Source organism: Symphalangus syndactylus, chromosome 2, assembly GCF_028878055.3.
Source record: "Symphalangus syndactylus isolate Jambi chromosome 2, NHGRI_mSymSyn1-v2.1_pri, whole genome shotgun sequence".
Classification (NCBI taxonomy): Eukaryota; Metazoa; Chordata; class Mammalia; order Primates; family Hylobatidae; genus Symphalangus; species Symphalangus syndactylus.
Window position 1 is genome coordinate 62009068 of NC_072424.2, and position 19248 is coordinate 62028315.

Below are 19248 nucleotides of genomic sequence, written 5' to 3' on the forward strand. Positions count from 1 at the left end.
TGATAGAAATGTATGGTTACTAATGCTTTCACTTGATTTTTTTATGTGATCTTGAGCATGGGAACATAAACCAAACTCTTTCACCATATAATATTCATTCGAGTAATGTGAATACAGTTGATTCACAAGGATATGATCCTACTCAGCATACTTTGAATCAGAATGAGAAAATTATCTTCTAATATCCTACAGTCCTCTCCAATACACGGTTCTTAACTTTCTGGGAGGTGACTTGTAGATTTATGCAGTATAGAGAAAGGGAGGCTAAATTTATTATTTTTTTTTATTTTTTATTTTTATTTTTTCCAAGTCAGGTCTTTATTGAAAGTGGCAGGGGCCTCTCAATGTTCTATGAAAACTAACATATTAACCTCAGAATATTTCAGGAAACAAGTAAATTCAATTTTCTTAAAAAACAAAACATTCTGGATGACACAAGTACTTATGAGCAGACACAGTACCTGATCCAACACCACAAGGCAAATCTATGGTCATCATGGGCCCTGGGAGGACAGCGGCCAGGACATTTCTCTGGGGGCTGCCCTGTTGCCTCTCCCCACCTCATGGGAGGAGGAGGCAGAGCTGCCCTGATAGTTGCTCTGCGCCTTGGTCTGAGCGGCCATAGGGCTGCGTGAGTCTGCAGAAGACCCAGGCATAGCTCATGAGGGCCACGCCAGCTGCTGGAGCCCCCATGAGCTCTACTGCTGGGCCAGGAGAGGGAGGAGGGCAGTGGGCATATAGAACAGCGTCCCCGATGTGCAGAACAGCACACTGCAGGGGTGGAAGGAGACGGTGACCTGGTGACCTGGCATGTGAGGCCCACAGGATCTGATGTGTCCCTGCAGGCACGACACAGCACAGGGCACCTTCCAAGTCAGCACAGTTCTTATGGAGTTCAGAACAAAAACAAAAGACCTTCTGTCCCCTATCTGAACAGCAGCGCGCTTCAGCGGGTGGATGTCAGGTGGTTTCTGTTGTGTGAAAACCTCTGCACTCGCTCCACCAGGTGCACCATCAGCTTGTCTGAGATGCCAGGGCAGGACTCCTCGGCCAGGCTGAAGGCGTTCTCCAGCTCCTCCAGCGCACCCACGCTCCTGCCGCTCTGCTTGTGCTTCTCTTTGAGCTCTCCGAAGACGGGCCAGACCAGCGTGGACAGGCACTGGGATCTCGGCTGCTTCTTGACAGGCTCCGCAGTCTTCTGTGAGCCGTGCAGGGCCGTCCCCTTGTAAAGCTTGCTGTGTGGACTCGGCCGGATGGTAGGGGGGAACGTCCAGATGGGGCCCTGCTCTCCGTCCTCCGCCTCACCATCAATGTCAGAGTCCTCAGAGCTGCACTCCTCGCCATGCCCCTCTGACTTCCAGCGCTTATAGCGGTCGATGAGCTCCGTAAGGAAGAGGTCTTCTTGGTGTAGCGTGTGATGAACTTGTGCTTCAGGACCTCCTTGGCTGTGGGCCGGAATCGGGGGTCCTTGTTGAGGCAGGCCAGGGAGGCTAAATTTAATTGGACACTAATGCATTCAGATAGTTTCAGCAGTCTCACTGTAATTATATAAAATGTTTAAAATGTCATTGTTTATATAGTTTTCCTTCACAAGAAATATTAACATATTATTTTTGTATGTATGTGTACATGCATGTCTATACATGTATAGTTTTCCAACTTTCTTTTCATCAGAAAAAAACAATTATTTCTGGAGGGAAAAAAATTTTAAAAACTTATTTCCTCTTCATAGATGTTAAAGTTTGGCATGTGTAATAGGAGTATCTGAATTATTACTTATCCAATGCTCTGAACATATGATGGATTATTAGAAAATAATCATACCTAAGAGAATTTCTCAAAATATACAATGTGAATTAATATTTAATGAACTTTGGGTTGTTAAATAATGACAATTGTTAGGGTTTCTTAATAATGTTGTGTTCCTTTTGGCCACATATTGATTTCAAATCTTCTGGCATGAAGGGAACTTTCTCGTCAAAGAATGAAACAGATAATCACTTATTAATGACACTTTTTTTTCAGTTTACTGAAATGTTTGAATAAATTCTACCCATAAACTTTTAATATTATATATGCCAGATACGCAGGAGAAAGTGTCCCAAAATAGACACATAGTTTTAGCCTAGGGAAGGGCTTAAACCCTGGAGTTTCAATTCTTTCATCAAAATGCATCAGAGGATATTAGAACTAATCTAACCATGTGGCATTTCCATACATTGAGTCTGGAGAGGTTTTTGTTTTTGTTCATTTCTGAAACTCTGTCTCATTCTTGGAATGCAAATATATCCGGAAGACTTTAAAGAAACTGAATACTTAGCCCTTCCCTTCCTTTGACAAATTAATGATTAACTTGATATTTTTTAATTTGATCCATCTTTTCCGACTCAAATAATCAATGCTTAAATTAATTATGATTCCTATTGTTCAACTATAACATATATATTTTTAAGTGAGTTGGTTTACTCTATGCATCTTAATATATATTTGGGGTAAATTCTTCTTTAATTGTGCTAGTATATAGGTAACATAACATTTAACGTTTTAATCATGTTTAAGTGTACAGTCCAGTGGCATTAAAAACATTCCCATTGTTGTGCATCCATCACAACCATCCATCTCCAGAACTTTTTTCATCTGAAACTTAAACTGCAACTGCATACTCATTGAACAATAATTTCCAATTCTCTCCTCTCCCTCAGCCCTTAGTAACTGTCATTCTATTTTTTATCTCCATGAATGTAACTACTGTAGGTCCATTATAAAAGTGAAATCATTCCATTTTTGTCCTTTTTTAACTGGCTTTTTGCACTTAGCACAACGTCTTCAAGTTTTATTAATATTGTAGCATGTGTCAAATCAATTTTGTTTTTAAAACTGAGTAATATTCAGTATATTATATGATACATACATGACATTATATCATATAATATATATCATATAATATACTATATATGTATATAGTATATCATATATTATATGATATACTATATGACATTCATATAATATATTGAATATTATATGTACATAAAACATTTTGTTTCTCTATTCACTGATGGATAGGACAAAGAAAAGAACATCAATGCAGTATCGAGGGAATAAACAGAGACAGAGAGGAGAAAGAAGACAGAAAGGAAGGAAGAATTGGGAGAGGAGGAGAGGTGGAATAAGAGATAAAAATAGAGACAGAGAAAGAGGGAAGCAGAAAGAGATAGAGATGGATACAGATGGATATAGACAGGGAGGCAGAAAGAGATAGAGGTGGATACATAAAGATACAGAAATACCTCTTATTTCTGTATCTGTGGTTGCCTCCATCTTTGGTTATTGTGAATAATACTAATATGAACATTGGGTAAACAAACTTTGTTCGAGTCCCTGCTTTCAATTCTTCCGGGTATTAAGTATGTACAAAGAAGTGGAATTGCTGGATTATACACTTGATCTTAGCCAAAAGGCTGTGATGAATTGCTGAATTATATAGTGATTTTTATTTTTTTGAGAAACTACTATACTGTTTTCCACTGCAGCAGCACCATTTTACATTCCCACTAGCAGTGCACAAGGGTTCCAATTTATTCACATGTTCACCAACATTTGTTATTTTTTGTTGTTTTTGTTTTTGACAATAGCATTCATATGGATGTGAAGTAGTAGCTTATTGGCAGTTTTGATTTCCATTTCCCTAATAATTAATGATATTGAGCATCTATTCATGAGCTTCTTAGTCACTGGTATATCTGGAGAGAAATGTCTATTCAAGTATTTGGCCATGTTTTAATTAAATTTGGTTATTGGTTGTTGAGTTGCAGGGGTTCTTTTCATATTTTGGATATTAACCCCTTCTCATATATGATTTGTAAATATTTTCCCCCATTCCATTGGGTTGCCTTTTCACTCCATTCATAGTGTATTGCAGTTCACAAAAGTTTCGAATTTTGATGTAATCTAACTTGTCTACTTTTTCTTTTGATGCCTGACTGTTTGATGTTTTATCTAATAAATCATTTCCAAATTCAATGTCATAAAGATTTTTCTCCATGTTTTCTTCTAACACTTTTGTATTGTTAACTCAAATGTATAGGTCTTTGATCCAGTTTCAGTAGTTAAGCTAAAGGTCCAACTTCATTATTTAACATGTGGATATCCAGTTTTCCCAACACCATTTGTTGAAAAGACTGTCCTTTCTCTATTGAATAGTCTTGACACTCTTGCCAAAAATCATTTGACAATATACATGAATGTTTATTTCCAGGTTTTATATTCTATTGCACTAGTATGTATGTTTGTCTTTATGCAAGTACCATACTCTTTTGAATACTGTAGCATTTTAGTAAGTTTTGAAATCAAGTGTGAGAATTCCAACTTTCTTCCTCTTTTTCAAGATTGTTTTTGCTATTCAGGGTTCCTTGACATTCCATATGAGTTTTAGGATGAATTTTTCTATTTCTACAGATAATGCTATTTGGGATTGTATTGATTCTATAGACCATTTTGGATAGTATGGGCATCTTAACAATATTAAGTCTTTCAATCCATGAAAATGGGATATCTTTCTATTTATTTGTGTATTACTTAATTTATTTCAGGAACATTTTACAGTTTTCAGGGAACAAACATTTTCCCTTCTTAGTTTATTCTAACTATTTTTTTGTGATGTTATTGCAAATGGAATTATTTTCTTAATTTTCTTTTCAGAAAGTTCATTGTTAGTATATAGAAGTGTAATTGATGTTTGAGTGTTGATTTTATATTCTACAACTTTGCTAAATTTATTTATAGTCATAACAGTTTTTTGTAAAATCTTTAGGGTTTTCTACAGTTGTTCATGTTACCTGCAAACAGAGACAATTTCACTATTTCCTTTCCAATTTGGATGCCTTTTATTTCTTTTTCTTGCATAAATTTTTCTGGCTAGAACTTTCAGTACTATGTAAAAGAGAAGAAGCAAGAGGAAGGCTTCCTTGCCTTATTCCTTATCTTAGAGGAAAAGCTTTTCATCTTTCACCACTGAATATGATGTGAGCTTCAGGTTTTAATATATGGTCTATATTATGTTAAAGTAGTTTCCTTTTATTCTTGGTTTGTTAACAGTTTTCATATTGAAAACATGACAAATTTTGTCAAGTGCTTTTTCTTTATCATGAGATGATCATGCTTATTTTTTCCTTCATTCTATTAATATGGTATATGATATTGATCAATTTTTATATGTTGAAATATCCTTGCATTCTTGGAATAAATCCCACTTAGTTATGTGTATAAGACTTTTAACTAACTGTTGAATTTTGTTTGCTAGTATTTTGTTGAGAAGTTTTGAATCGTATTCATCAGGGATATTAATCTGTAGTTTTATTTTCTTGAAGTGATTTTGTCTGGTTTGGGTATCAGAATAATGAGGGCATAATAAAATGAGTTTGGAAGTGTTCCTTTGTCTTTAATTTTTTGGAAGAGTTTGAGGAGGATTAGTGTTATTTCTTCCTTGAGTGTTTAATAGAATTCACCAGTTAAGCCCTCCAGTCCCAGGTTTTTCTTTGTTGTGGGATTTTTTTGTTACTAGCTGATTTTATCTCCTTTCTAGATATGGGTCTAACTCAGATGTTTTTGTTTCTTCATGATTCAGTCTGGTTGGTTGCATGTTTCTAGGTATTTGTCCATTTTATCTAGGTTATCCAATTTGTTAACATATAATTGTTCATAGTAATCTCGTACATATTTTTATATCTCTAAAATTTTTACTGATGTACCCTCTCATTTCTGATTTTAGATGGGTCTTCTTTTTTTCATCAATCGAGCTAAAGTTTTATCTATTTTGTTTATGATTTAAAGACTCAACACTTGGTTTCATTATTATTTTCTGTTCTTTGTTTATCTCTGCTTTCATCTTCATCATTTTCTTTCTTCTGCTAGCTTTAGGTACAGTATTGTATGAGTCTGTTCTCATGCTGCTATAAAGAACTGCCCAAGACTGGGCAATTTATAAAAGAAAATGGCTTAGTTGACTTATAGTTCAGCATAACTGGGGAAGCTTCAGGAAATGTACAATCGTGGCAGATGGGGAAGCAAACACATCCTTCTTCACATTGCAGCAGAAAGGAGAAGTGCAGAGCAAAGTAGGGGCAGCCTCTTATAAAACCATCAGATCTCATGAGAACTGACTCACTATCATGAGAACAGCATAGAGGAACCACCCCCATGATCTAATCACCTCCCACAAGGTCCCTCCCCCAACACGTGGGGATTACAATTAGGATTACAATTCAAGATTAGATTTTAGGTGGGGACAAAGCCAAATCATATTATTCTACCCCTGGCCCCCTCCAGATTTTATGTCTCACATTTCAAAACGCCAATTTTTTTTTTGGAAAGGGGGAGGCTTTCCAAAACTCCCCCCAAATCTTAACTCATTCTAGCATTAACTCAAAAGTCCATGTCCAAAGTCTTATCTGAGACAGGGGAAGTCTCTTCTGCCTGTGCGCCTCTAAAATCAAAAGTAACTTAGTTACTTCCTGTACACAATGGGGATACAGGCATTGGGTAAATACACCCATTCCAAATAGGTGATATTGGCCAAAACAATGGGGCTACAGGCTGTTAGGGACAAACCGCCCCGAAAAGCTTCTTAGTACTGACGACATCCCACCCCAAACCTCTCTGTGCCACCCGTCTCCTTCCTCCAAGCCTTTTCACATTTCTAAATTCCCTTATCTACGTGCCATGGTGGAGCCAGCAGACTTCACTTATCAGACCTTGCTGTGACAAGCAGACCCCAATTACAAACCATCCAGGCCACACGGTGGGAGCTCGTGGGAAGCATAAACAAACTTTATCCACACTCTCTGGTACCATAAATGTCACAAGGTGATATGTGGCAGAATTAACCAGAAAATAACCCCAAGATGTAGCCATACCAAAGGACTCCCTCGAACTCCCTGCCCCAATATAAACCCCTCATTCCGTAAGCTTGGGGCTGCTATCCCTGACTGTTAAGGGGGCAGCCAGCAGGTTGAATAAAGGCTGGCCTGAACTTGGGTCTCTCTTTTCCTTTCTCTTGGCTGACCTTACACAGGCCCCATGAAGGTCAGAAATCCAAGGCATCATTAAACCTTAAAGTTCCAAAATGATCTCCTTTGACTCCATGTCTCACATCCAGGTCACACTGATACAAGAGGTGGGCTCCCATGGCCTTAGACAGCTACAGGCCTGTGGCTTTACAGGGTACAGCCCCACTTACATCTGCTTTCACAGGCTGGCATTGTCAGTGGCTTTTCCAGGCACATGGTTCAAGCTGTTGGTGGATCTACCATTTTGGGGTCTGGAGTATGGTGGCCCTCTTCTCACAGCTCCATTAGGCAGCGCTCCAGTGGGGGCTCTGTGCTGGGGCTCCTCTGACCCTACATTTCCCTTCTGCACTGCCCCAGCAGGGAGTTCCACCCCTAAAGCAGACTTCTGCCTAGACACCAGACATTTCCATACATCCTCTGAAATATAGGTGGAGGTTCCCAAACCGCCATCATTTTATTCTGTGCACCCACAGGACCAACACTACTGGAAGCGTCCAAGGCTTGGGGCTTGCACCCTCTGAAGCAACAGCCTGAACTGTACGTTGGCCCCTTTTAGCCATGGCTGGAGCTGAAGCAGCTGGGATGCAGAGTACCATGTCCCGAGGCTGCATAGAGCAGGAACCCCTGGGCCCAGCCTACAAAACCATTTTTTTCCTCCTAGGCCTCAGGGCCACAAAGGTCTCTGACATGCCCTGGAGACATTTTTTCCATTGTCTTGGTGATTAACACTGTGAGTTAACTTATGCAAATTTCTGCAACTGGCTTGAATTTCCCCCCAAAAAATGGGTTTTTCTTTTTTTTTTTTTTTTTATTATACTTTAGGGTTTTAGGGTACATGTGCACAATGTGCAGGTTTGTTACATATGTATCCATGTGCCATGTTGATTTCCTGCACCCATTAACTCGTCATTTAGCATTAGGTGTATCTCCTAATGCTGTCCCTCCCCCCTCCCCCCACCCCACAACAGTCCCCGGAGCGTGATGTTCCCCTTCCTGTGTCCATGAGTTCTCATTGTTCAATTCCCACCTATGAGTGAGAACATGCGGTGTTTGGTTTTTTGTCCTTGTGATAGTTTACTGAGAATGATGTTTTCCAGTTTCATCCATGTCCCTACAAAGGACACGAACTCATCATTTTTTATGGCTGCATAGTATTCCATGGTGTATATGTGCCACATTTTCTTAATCCAGTCTATCGTTGTTGGACATTTGGGTTGGTTCCAACTCTTTGCTATTGTGAATAGTGCCGCAATAAACATACGTGTGCATGTGTCTTTATAGCAGCATGATTTATAGTCCTTTGGGTATATACCCAGTAATGGGATGGCTGGGTCAAATGGTATTTCTAGTTCTAGATCCCTGAGGAATCGCCACACTGACTTCCACAATGGTTGAACTAGTTTACAGTCCCACCAACAGTGTAAAAGTGTTCCTATTTCTCCACATCCTCTCCAGCACCTGTTGTTTCCTGATTTTTTAATGATGGCCATTCTAACTGGTGTGAGATGGTATCTCACTGTGGTTTTGATTTGCATTTCTCAGATGGCCAGTGATGAGAGCATTTCTTCATGTGTTTTTTGGCTGCATAAATGTCTTCTTTTGAGAAGTGTCTGTTCATGTCCTCTGCCCACTTTTTGATGGGGTTGTTTGTTTTTTTCTTGTAAATTTGTTTGAGTTCATTGTAGATTCTGGATATTAGCCCTTTGTCAGATGAGTAGGTTGCAAAAATTTTCTCCCATTGTGTAGGTTGCCTGTTCACTCTGATGATAGTTTCTTTTGCTGTGCAGAAGCTCTTTAGTTTAATGAGATCCCATTTGTCGATTTTGGCTTTTGTTGCCATTGCTTTTGGTGTTTTAGACATGAAGTCCTTGCCCACGCCTATGTCCTGAATGGTATTGCCTAGGTTTTCTTGTAGGATTTTAATGCTTTTAGGTCTAACATATAAGTCTTTAATCCATCTTGAATTAATTTTTGTATAAGGTGTAAGGAAGGGATCCAGTTGCAGCTTTCTACATATGGCTAGCCAGTTTTCCCAGCACCATTTATTAAATAGGGAATCCTTTCCCCATTTCTTGTTTTTGTCAGGTTTGTCAAAGATCAGATAGTTGTAGCTATGCGGCATCATTTCTGAGGGCTCTGTTCTGTTCCATTGATCTATGTCTCTGTTGTGGTACCAGTACCATGCTGTTTTGGTTACTGTAGCCTTGTAGTATAGTTTAAAGTCAGGTAGCGTGATGCCTCCAGCTTTGTTCTTTTGGCTTAGGATTGACTTGGCGATGCGGGCTCTTTTTTGGTTCCATATGAACTTTAAAGTAGTTTTTTCCAATTCTGTGAAGAAAGTCATTGGTAGCTTGATGGGGATGGCATTGAATCTATAAATTACCTTGGGCAGTATGGCCATTTTCACGATATTGATTCTTCCAACCCATGAGCATGGAATGTTCTTCCATTTGTTTGTATCCTCTTTTATTTCATTGAGCAGTGGTTTGTAGTTCTCCTTGAAGAGGTCCTTCACAGATCAACAAAATTGATGGACCGCTAGCAAGACTAATAAAGAAGAAAAGAGAGAAGAATCAAATAGATGCAATAAAAAACGAAAAAGGGGATATCACCACCAATCCCACAGAAATACAATCTACCATCAGAGAATACTACAAACACCTCTATGCAAATAAACTAGAAAATCTAGAAGAAATGGATAAATTCCTCGACAAATACACCCTCCCAAGACTAAACCAGGAAGAAGTTGAATCTCTGAATAGACCAATAACAGGTTCTGAAATTGTGGCAATAATCAATAGCTTACCAACCAAAAAGAGTCCAGGACCTGATGGATTCACAGCTGAATTCTACCAGAGGTACAAGGAGGAACTGGTACCATTCCTTCTGAAACTATTCCAATCGATAGAAAAAGAGGGAATCCTCCCTAACACATTTTACGAAGCCAGCATCATCCTGATACCAAAACCTGGCAGAGACATAACCAAAAAAGAGAATTTCAGACCAATATCCTTGATGAACATTGATGCAAAAATCCTCAATAAAATACTGGCAAACCGAATCCAGCAGCACATCAAAAAGCTTATCCACCATGATCAAGTGGGCTTCATCCCTGGGATGCAAGGCTGGTTCAACATATGCAAATCAATAAATGTAATCCAGCATATAAACAGAACCAAAGACAAAAACCACATGATTATCTCAATAGATGCAGAAAAGGCCTTTGACAAAATTCAACAACCCTTCATGCTAAAAACTCTCAATAAATTAGGTATTGATGGGACGTATCTCAAAATAATAAGAGCTATCTACAACAAACCCACAGCCAATATCATACTGAATGGGCAAAAACTGGAAGCATTCCCTCTGAAAACTGGCACAAGACAGGGATGCCCTCTCTCACCGCTCCTATTCAACATAGTGCTGGGTTTTTCTTTTCTATTGCATTGTCAGTCTCCAAATTTTCCAAACTTTTATGCTCTGTTTCCCTTTTAAACATAAGTTTCAATTTCAGATCATCTGTCTCAAGTTCAAAGTTCCACAGATCTCTAGGGCAGGGACAAAATGCTGCCAGTCTCTTTGCTAAAGAACAGCAAGTGTGACTTTTACTTCAGTTCCCAACAGGTTCTTCATCTCCATCTGAGACCACCTCAGCCTGGTCTTCCTTCTCCCTATCACTGCCAATATTTTGGTCAAAGCCATTCAACAAGTCCCTAGGAAGCTGCAAACTTTCCCAGATCTGTCTGTCTTCTGAGCCTTCCATGTCTCTGGGAAGTTTCAAACTTTTCCACATTTTCCTCTCTTCTGAGCCCTCTAAACTGTTCAAAAATCTGCCTGTTAACCAGTTTTAAAGTTGCTTCCACATTTTCAGTTACCTTTATAGCGGTGCCCCACTCTCTGCAGTACTAATTTAGTGTATTAGCCCACGCTCGTGCTGCTATAAAGAACTGCCCAAGACTGAGTAATTTATAAAGGAAAGAAGTTTAATTGACTCACAGTTCAGCATGGCTGGGGAGGCCTCAGGAAACTTACAATCATGGCAGACGGGGAAGCAAACATGTTCTTCATATGGTGGCAAGTAAGAGAAGTGCAGAGTGAAGCGGTGGAAAAGCCACTTATAAAACCATCAGATTTCATGAGAACTCAGTCACTATCACAAGAACAGCATAGAGGAACAATTCCCATGATCTAATCACCTCCCATGAGGTCCCTCCCCCAACACGTCAGGATTACAGTTTAGATTACAATTTAAGATGAGATTTTGGGTGGGGACACAGGCAAACCATGTCGTGTTTTCTTTTTTAGTTCCTAAATGTGTCAAGTTAGGCTGTTGATTTGAGATATTTCTTCTTTCTTAATATAAGTATTTATACACATAAATTTCTTTTACTGCTTTTGCTGCATCCCCTACATTTTGGTATATTGTGTTTTCATTTTCATTTGTTTTGAAATATTTTCTAATTTCCCATTCCTTCTTTGACCCATTGGTTTTTTTGTTTTTTTTTTTTTGTTGTTGTTTTGTTTTGTTTTGTTTTTGAGATGGTCTTTCTCTGTCCCCCAGGCTGGAGTGCAGTGGCGCGATCTCGGCTCCCTGCAAGCTCCACCTCCCGGGTTCACGCCATTCTCCTGCCTCAGCCTCCCGAGTAGCTGGGACTACAGGCGCCTGCCAACACGCCTGGCAAATTTTTTGTATTTTTAGTAGAGACGGGATTTCCCCACGGTCTCGATCTCCTGACCTCATGATCCACCCGCCTCGGCCTTCCAAAGTGCTGGGATTACAGGCTTGAGCCACCGCGCCAGGCCTCTACCCATTGGTTTTTAAGAAATGTGTTTAATTTCCCACATTTGTAGATTTTCCAGTTTTTCTTCTGTGACTGATTTATACTCATTCTATTTTGGTCACAAAAAATACTTTGTAAAATTTTAATCTTTTGAAATTTATTAACAATTGTTTGGTCACCTAATATATAGTCTATCCTAGATAGTGTTCCTTGCACATTTGAGAAAAACGTGTATTCTTCTGTTGTGTAAAACGTTCTGTATGTCTGTTACATTAAATTAGTACTGTTGTTCAAATCCTCTATTTCCTTATCAGTTTTTGTCTGATCATTCTGTAGATTATTGAAAGTATGGAAGTCTCCTACTATTATTAGAGCTATTTCTCCTTTCATATCTGTAAATATTTGTTTGCTTTATACTATTATGTATTTTCAAGGGTGTGGATGGAATTGTATTTATGCCTTTAAACACCATGAAGCAGGATCAGAAAATTCAGTCACATCTATGGTGACCATGTAGATATCTCACTCAGATGTCCCTTCAAGCAATCTGCTATAGGGAACATAGTTGACTGACAGCCCCAGCTGCTGTTCCTTTGGATCTACCATTGTACACAGTCAGAGAACACAGTTCTTTGGGCTATTCCCAGCCAATAACTGAGCATGGCCAGAATCCTGGAGCTGAGTTATTCTTGTTCAATGTGGAACACCTTCAGTGGGCAACTTTTGCTTGGAAATTCCCTTTGTCTTGACTAAGGCTTTATCAGAAGCATGCTATGATCTGAAACCTTTCCTTCCCAATTCTCCTTCTTTCTGACTCTCCTTTCATAGATATCTGACCAACATCACAGTCTGAAGGTTTTCTGTGCCCACTTCTGCTCTAACTTTATCCTTTACAGATGTTGCACTCAATAAATCTCCTGTGCTAGAATTCTTACAGTCTTCTCAGAGGACTTGAACTGATGCAACACCTCACTCACAAGTGGAAAAAAAATAGCAGCTTTTCTAGGACTCAGGTATTCTTCCTTAAAAGTCCTTGACTCTCATTTCCCACCACATTAGAAGAAAATTCAAGTCTCTTCCATTTTGAAAATTCATTTTATTTAAAATTGAAGTCCCCACTGGGCGTATTTAGATAATATCTTATAGAAGATTCTGCTTTTCCAGGTAAAAAAAAAAAAAATCTCATAGCATTTTTCTTCTCTCAAATGGTATTGCCTGTATGTGTGAGGACTCTGCTTGTTTTTGTGGAGGTAATGATAATGGTAGCAGTAGTGGTAATTGTAGTGGTCTTTTTTTTCTTTATACTTTAAGTTTTAGGGTACATGTTCACAACATGCAGGTTTGTTACATATGTATAAATATGCCATGTTGGTGTGCTGCACCCATTAACTCGTCATTTAGCATTAGGTATATCTCCTAATGCTATCCTCCCTCCCCGCTTCCCCCCACCCCACAACAGACCTTGGTGTGTGATGTTCCCCTTCCGGAGTCCATGTGTTCTCCATGTTCAATTCCCACCTATGAGTGAGAACATGCGGTGTTTGGTTTTTTGCCCTTGTGATAGTTTGCTGAGAATTATGGCTTCCAGCTTCATCCATGTCCCCGCAAAGGACATGAACTCATCATTTTTTATGGCTGCATAGTATTCCATGGTGTATATGGGCCACATTTTCTTAATCCAGTCTACCATTGTTGGACATTTGGGTTGGTTCAAAGTCTTTGTTATTGTGAATAATGCTGCAATAAACAAATATGAGAATGTGTCCTTATAGCAGCATGATTTATAATCCTTTGGGTATATACCTAGTAATGGGATGGCTGGGTCAAATGGTATTTCTAGTTCTAGATCCCTGAGGAATCGCCACACTGACTTCCACAATGGCTGAGCTAGTTTACAGTCCCACCAACAGTGTAAAAGTGTTCCCATTTCTCCACATCCTCTCCAGCACCTGTTGTTTCCTGACTTTTTAAGGATGGCCATTCTAACTGGTATGAGATGCTATCTCATTGTGGTTTTGATTTGCATTTCTCAGATGGCCAGTGATGATGAGCATTTTTTCATGTGTCTTTTGGCTGCATAAATGTCTTCTTTTGAGAAGAGTCTGCTCATATCCTTCACCCACATTCAATGGGGTTGTTTTTTTCTTGTAAATTTGTTTGAGTTCATTGTAGATTCTGGATATTAGCCCTTTGTCAGATGAGTAGGTTGCAAAAATTTTCTCCAATTCTGTAGGTTGCCTGTTCACTCTGATGGTGGTTTCTTTTGCTGTGCAGAAGCTCTTTAGTTTAATTAGATCCCATTTGTCAATTTTGGCTTTTGTTGCCATTGCTTTTGGTGTTTTAGACATGAAGTCCCTGCCCATGCCTATGTCCTGAATGGTATTGCCTAGGTTTTCTTCTAGGGTTTTTATGGTTTTAGGTCTAACATGAAAGTCTTTAATCCATCTTGAATTAATTTTTGTATAAGGAAGGGATCCAGTTTCAGCTTTGTACATATAGCTAGCCAGTTTTCCCAGCACCATTTATTAAATAGGGAATCCTTTCCCCATTGCTTGTTTTTATCAGATTTGTGAAAGATCAGATAGTTGTAGATATATGGCATTGTTTCTGAGGGCTCTGTTCTGTTCCCTTGGTCTATATCTCTGTTTTGGTACCAGTATCATGCTGTTTTGGTTACTGTAGCCTTGTAGTATAGTTTGAAGTCAGGTAGCATGATGCCTCCAGCTTTGTTCTTTTGGCTTAGGATTGACTTGGCAATGCGGGCTCTTTTTTGGTTCCATATGAACTTTAAAGTAGTTTTTTCTGATTCTGTGAAGACAGTCATTGGTAGCTTGATGGGGATGGCATTGAATCTATAAATTACCTTGGGCAGTATGGCCATTTTCACAATATTGATTCTTTCTATCCATGAGCATGGAATATTCTTCCATTTGTTTGTATCCTCTTTTATTTCATTGAACAGTGGTTTGTAATTCTCCTTGAAGAGGTCCTTCACATCCCTTGTAAGTTGGATTCCTAGGTATTTCATTCTCTTTGAAGCAATTGTGAATGGGAGTTCACTCATGATTTGGCTATCTGTTTGTCTGTTATTGGTGTATAAGCATGCTTGTGATTTTTGAGCATTGATTTTGTATCCTGAGACTTTGCTGAAGTTGCCTATCAGCGTAAAGAGATTTTGGGCTGAGACAGTGGGGTTTTCTAGATATACAATTATGTCATCTGCAAACAGGGACAATTTGACTTCCTCTTTTCCTAATTGAATACCCTTTATTTCCTTCTCCTGCCTGATTGCCCTGGCCAGAACTTCCAACACTATGTCAAATAGGAATGGTGAGAGAGGGCATCCCCATCTTGTGCCGGTTTTCAAAGGGAATGTTTCCAGTTTTTGCCCATTCAGTATAATTTTTTTTTTTTTTTTTTTGGCTGTGGGTTTGTCATAGATAGCTCTTATTATTTTGGAATATGTCCCATCAATACTTAATTTATTGAGAGTTTTTAGCCTGAAGGGTTGTTGAATTTTGTCAAAGGCCTTTTCTGCAGGTATTGAGATAATCATGTGGTTTTTGTCTTTGGTTCTGTTTATATGCTGGATTGCGTTTATTGATTTGCAGATGTTGAACCAGCCTTGCATCCCAAGGTTGAAGCCCACTTGATCATGGTGGATAAGGTTTTTGATGTGGTGCTGGATTTGGTTTGCCAGTATTTTATTGAGGATTTTTGCATCATTGTTCATCAGGGATATTGGTCTAAAATTCTCTTTTTTTGTTGCGTCTCTGCCAGGCTTTGGTATCAGGATGATACTGGCCCCATAAAATGAGTTAGGGAGGGTTCCCTCTTTTTCTATTGATTGGAATAGTTTCAGAAGGAATGGTACCCACTCCTCCTGGTACCTCTAGTAATATTGGGCTGTGAATCCATCTGGTCCTGGACTCTTTTTGGTTGGTAAGCCATTAATTATTGCCACAATTTCGGAGCCTGTTATTGGTCTATTCAGAGATTCAACTTCTTCCCGGTTTAGTCTTGGGAGGGTGTATGTGTCGAGGAATTTATCCAGTTCTTCTAGATGTTCTAGTTTATTTGCATAGAGGTGTTTATAGTATTCTCTGATGGTAGTTTGTATTTCTGTGGGATTGGTGGTGATATCCCCTTTATCATTTTTTATTGCATCTATTTGATTCTTCTCTCTTTCCTTCTTTATTAGTCTTGCTAGTGGTCTATCAATTTTGTTGATCTTTTCAAAAAACAAGCTCCTGAATTCATTGATTTTTTGAAGGGTGTTTTGTGTCTCTATTTCCTTCAGTTCTGCTCTGATCTTAGTTTTTTCTTGCCTTCTGCTCGCTTTTGAATGTGTTTGCTCTTACTTCTCTAGTTCTTTTCATTGTGATGTTAGGGTGTCCATTTTAGATCTTTCCTGCTTTCTCTTGTGGACATTTAGTGCTATAAATTTCCCTCTACACACTACTTTAAATGTGTCCCAGAGATTCTGGTATGTTGTGTCTTTGTTCTCGTTGATTTCAAAGAACATCTTTATTTCTGCCTTCATTTCGTTATGCACCCAGTAGTCATTCAGGAGCAGGTTGTTCAGTTTCCATGTAGCTGAGTGGTTTTGAGTGAGTTTCTTAATCCTGAGTTCTAGTTTGATTGCACTGTGATCTGAGAGACAGTTTGTTATAATTTCTGCTCTTTTACATTTGCTGAGGAGAGCTTTACTTCCAACTGTGTGGTCAGTTTTGGAATAGGTGTGGTGTGATGCTGAGAAGAACATATATTCTGTTGATTTGGGGTGGAGAGTTCTGTAGATGTCTATTATGTCTGCTTGACTTCACCTTGGTTTTTGTCATCTAGTTTTGACTCTCATTCATTCTCAGCACAAGGTGTCTCCTCTATGCCACCCTATAAGTTTACTCTGCCCAACATGTTCCCTCCTCTGACCAGTTTGCCCATCAGCCTGCGGTTACTTCTGAGTCTGCTCAAAGAGAAGCTCAAGAAAGTTCCCCTTTAAGGTCTCTATCTTTCCAACTTTTGTGAGATGGTGACTTTATTGGTTGTAGTTGTGGTCCAAATTGTTGGATTGCAAAGTGGCCTCTTCTTAGTGTCCCAAATAGGAAACATAAGGACAAAAAGTATCTTCTATTCTGGAACAAAGCTTGGAGAAGCAAAGTTTTACACATTAACTCATTTTTGCACTGCTAATCACTCTTTCTCCTCTGCTCACAATTATCTCAGGGTCGTAAAGAGAAGACTTTTCCTTCTTCTCCTCATCTGTACCTATTTTATCTAAAACTCTAAGGTGTCAACTGCTACAACTGTCCCTTAAAATGGAGTTAAAGTAATTTATAGAATCCTTACTCAATATAAGAGTTTTGCATATAATGTATTGTTTTATTGATAAGTTATATTTTTTGAATATCAGAAACTGGATGTTACTTAATGGTAATATCTGAATTCTTTCTGTAATTTATCCTAATCTGTCCCCAGCCATGGGATATCTCATGGAGCCTGGAATGAAGGTTGTATATATAAAGTAAAAGAAGTAAGAAACTTTTTCCCCAAACATTTGGCATAGGTTTCTGTAAGCAAGCTAGCCAAGAGACAGCTTAGTAACAACCGTATGAGTGGTTAAGTGTGCATGCAGATGTGTGTGTCAGGCCCTTTTTCTAGGGTGAGGCCCAAGCATCAAATTTATTTTAAAAGCCCCGTAGTTAATTTTGTGTGTGGCCAAGATGGAGAGTCACTGTTGTATGCGTGCATAAATAAATAGAATATTGATGCTTAAAAGGTAGTGCATTAGCAGTTAGTTTTTAAGGGTCTTCCAAGCTTATATTTAAAGTTCTTTTATCTACTAAAACAGTTCTTAATTTTATTCACATGAATAAGTGATAAACCAAATGCCTTTATTTAAACATTATCGAAATCTAGCATCAGGTTGCATAACAGAGACAGCCTTATCCAATGTGGCTGAAAGGAGAGTGGCTTAGAAGCTTTCACAATTCCCAAACTTCATAAAGATTTGAAGGCACATGAATCAAAATAGAACCTACATGCCTAGCAAAAATTCTCATTATTAAATATTATCAGTCCGAATTAAAAGTCTGAAATTCTCCTGTTTCTTCATTATCCAATAGCAGTAGCCTCCTAGTGAGTGCAGACACTTTATTGGTTTTGACAAAATATATTTAATATTACACTCAAAATATTCAACTGCATGAGTGAAATTTTTGTATTGCAAACATTCTTTTATAAAGACCACAGAAAATAAGAGGGAAATGGACATCCCATAGAAGCGCTGAGGCCAAGGACTGAGACCTTGGACAAATCCCACTGTCAATCTATGTCCGGGCGTGACTGGACAACATATGCAAGGCAGCAGCACTGGCACTGCCAATATTGACTCCCATCTCTGAGAGATAATCACCCTTTAAATCAAAACCTACAGGGTGTGAGAACTGCAGGAACTCACCATGATCTAAGAGCTTGGATGTTTTACATCCCAAGGGCATAATACATTTCCCCTAAATGACCTTTACTATTCCATGTCACTTTAACCTGTTCTCAAAAGTGAAAAAAAAAAAAAAAAAACAATTTACAGATTTGAAGAGAAGAGGCTATGAAGCATGTAATTCTGCTCACAATGGATTTTCACAGGCCTCACTGGAGTTAATTACTGAAAACTTGTATATGAAGTAATTTTATGCAATTCAGCACCATCTGCAGATGCATTATTTTCGTTCAAAATTATATAATTGATAAAAACTTAAAATTGTTAGAAATTTTGAGAAAGCCATAATGTTTGCACCTTTGTTTACATTATCCAATTAGATAAATAAATTATGTCTTATAGAAAACCCATTCAAAAATACCAACTGGATTACCTTTAAGATAGATGTTGAAGAAAAAACAAACCACAAATTCAAAACGCTGACCTTAACTTCAGAGGTTATTTAGTCTAACTTAGATTTCTAGGCTATAATCATGCACTCCTGCAGAAATAATACTGTACAGAGTCTTCAAAACTCTGTAGACTTACAAAGTTTTTATACAGATTGCAAAGTTCGTATTATTCCCATCCATATTTAACAATCCCCAGCTACTGCTCCTACAACACTGGACTGCAGAGCACAAGCATCCTCCAGTTGCACATACACTCCAGGATTTGCTCCCAAGAGCCCGATAAAAAAAACTAATCAAAAGAGAGTATGAAGGGGAAGTAGAGTATATTACCCTTTTTTGTAGGCTCCCTGCCTTCTCCTCATTAGTTTTGTTGTCTTACCCTTTTGTGGGCCCGTCCTAATTTATTTTGGGCCTTAGGCATTTGAGTCAGTACTTTCAGCTTTTCGTGAAGGTTTGAATAGCAGGTAAACCTTGCTAGAGCACAGCCCACTATGCCAAGATCTGAATTTGTC

General features: G+C 38.7%; 1 pseudogene; it reads right to left on the minus strand.

Moving 5' to 3' along the window:
- Positions 1-269: 269 nt before the first annotated feature.
- LOC129462106 (serine/threonine-protein kinase 25-like) lies at positions 270-4042 on the minus strand (annotated as a pseudogene).
- Positions 4043-19248: the final 15206 nt, after the last annotated feature.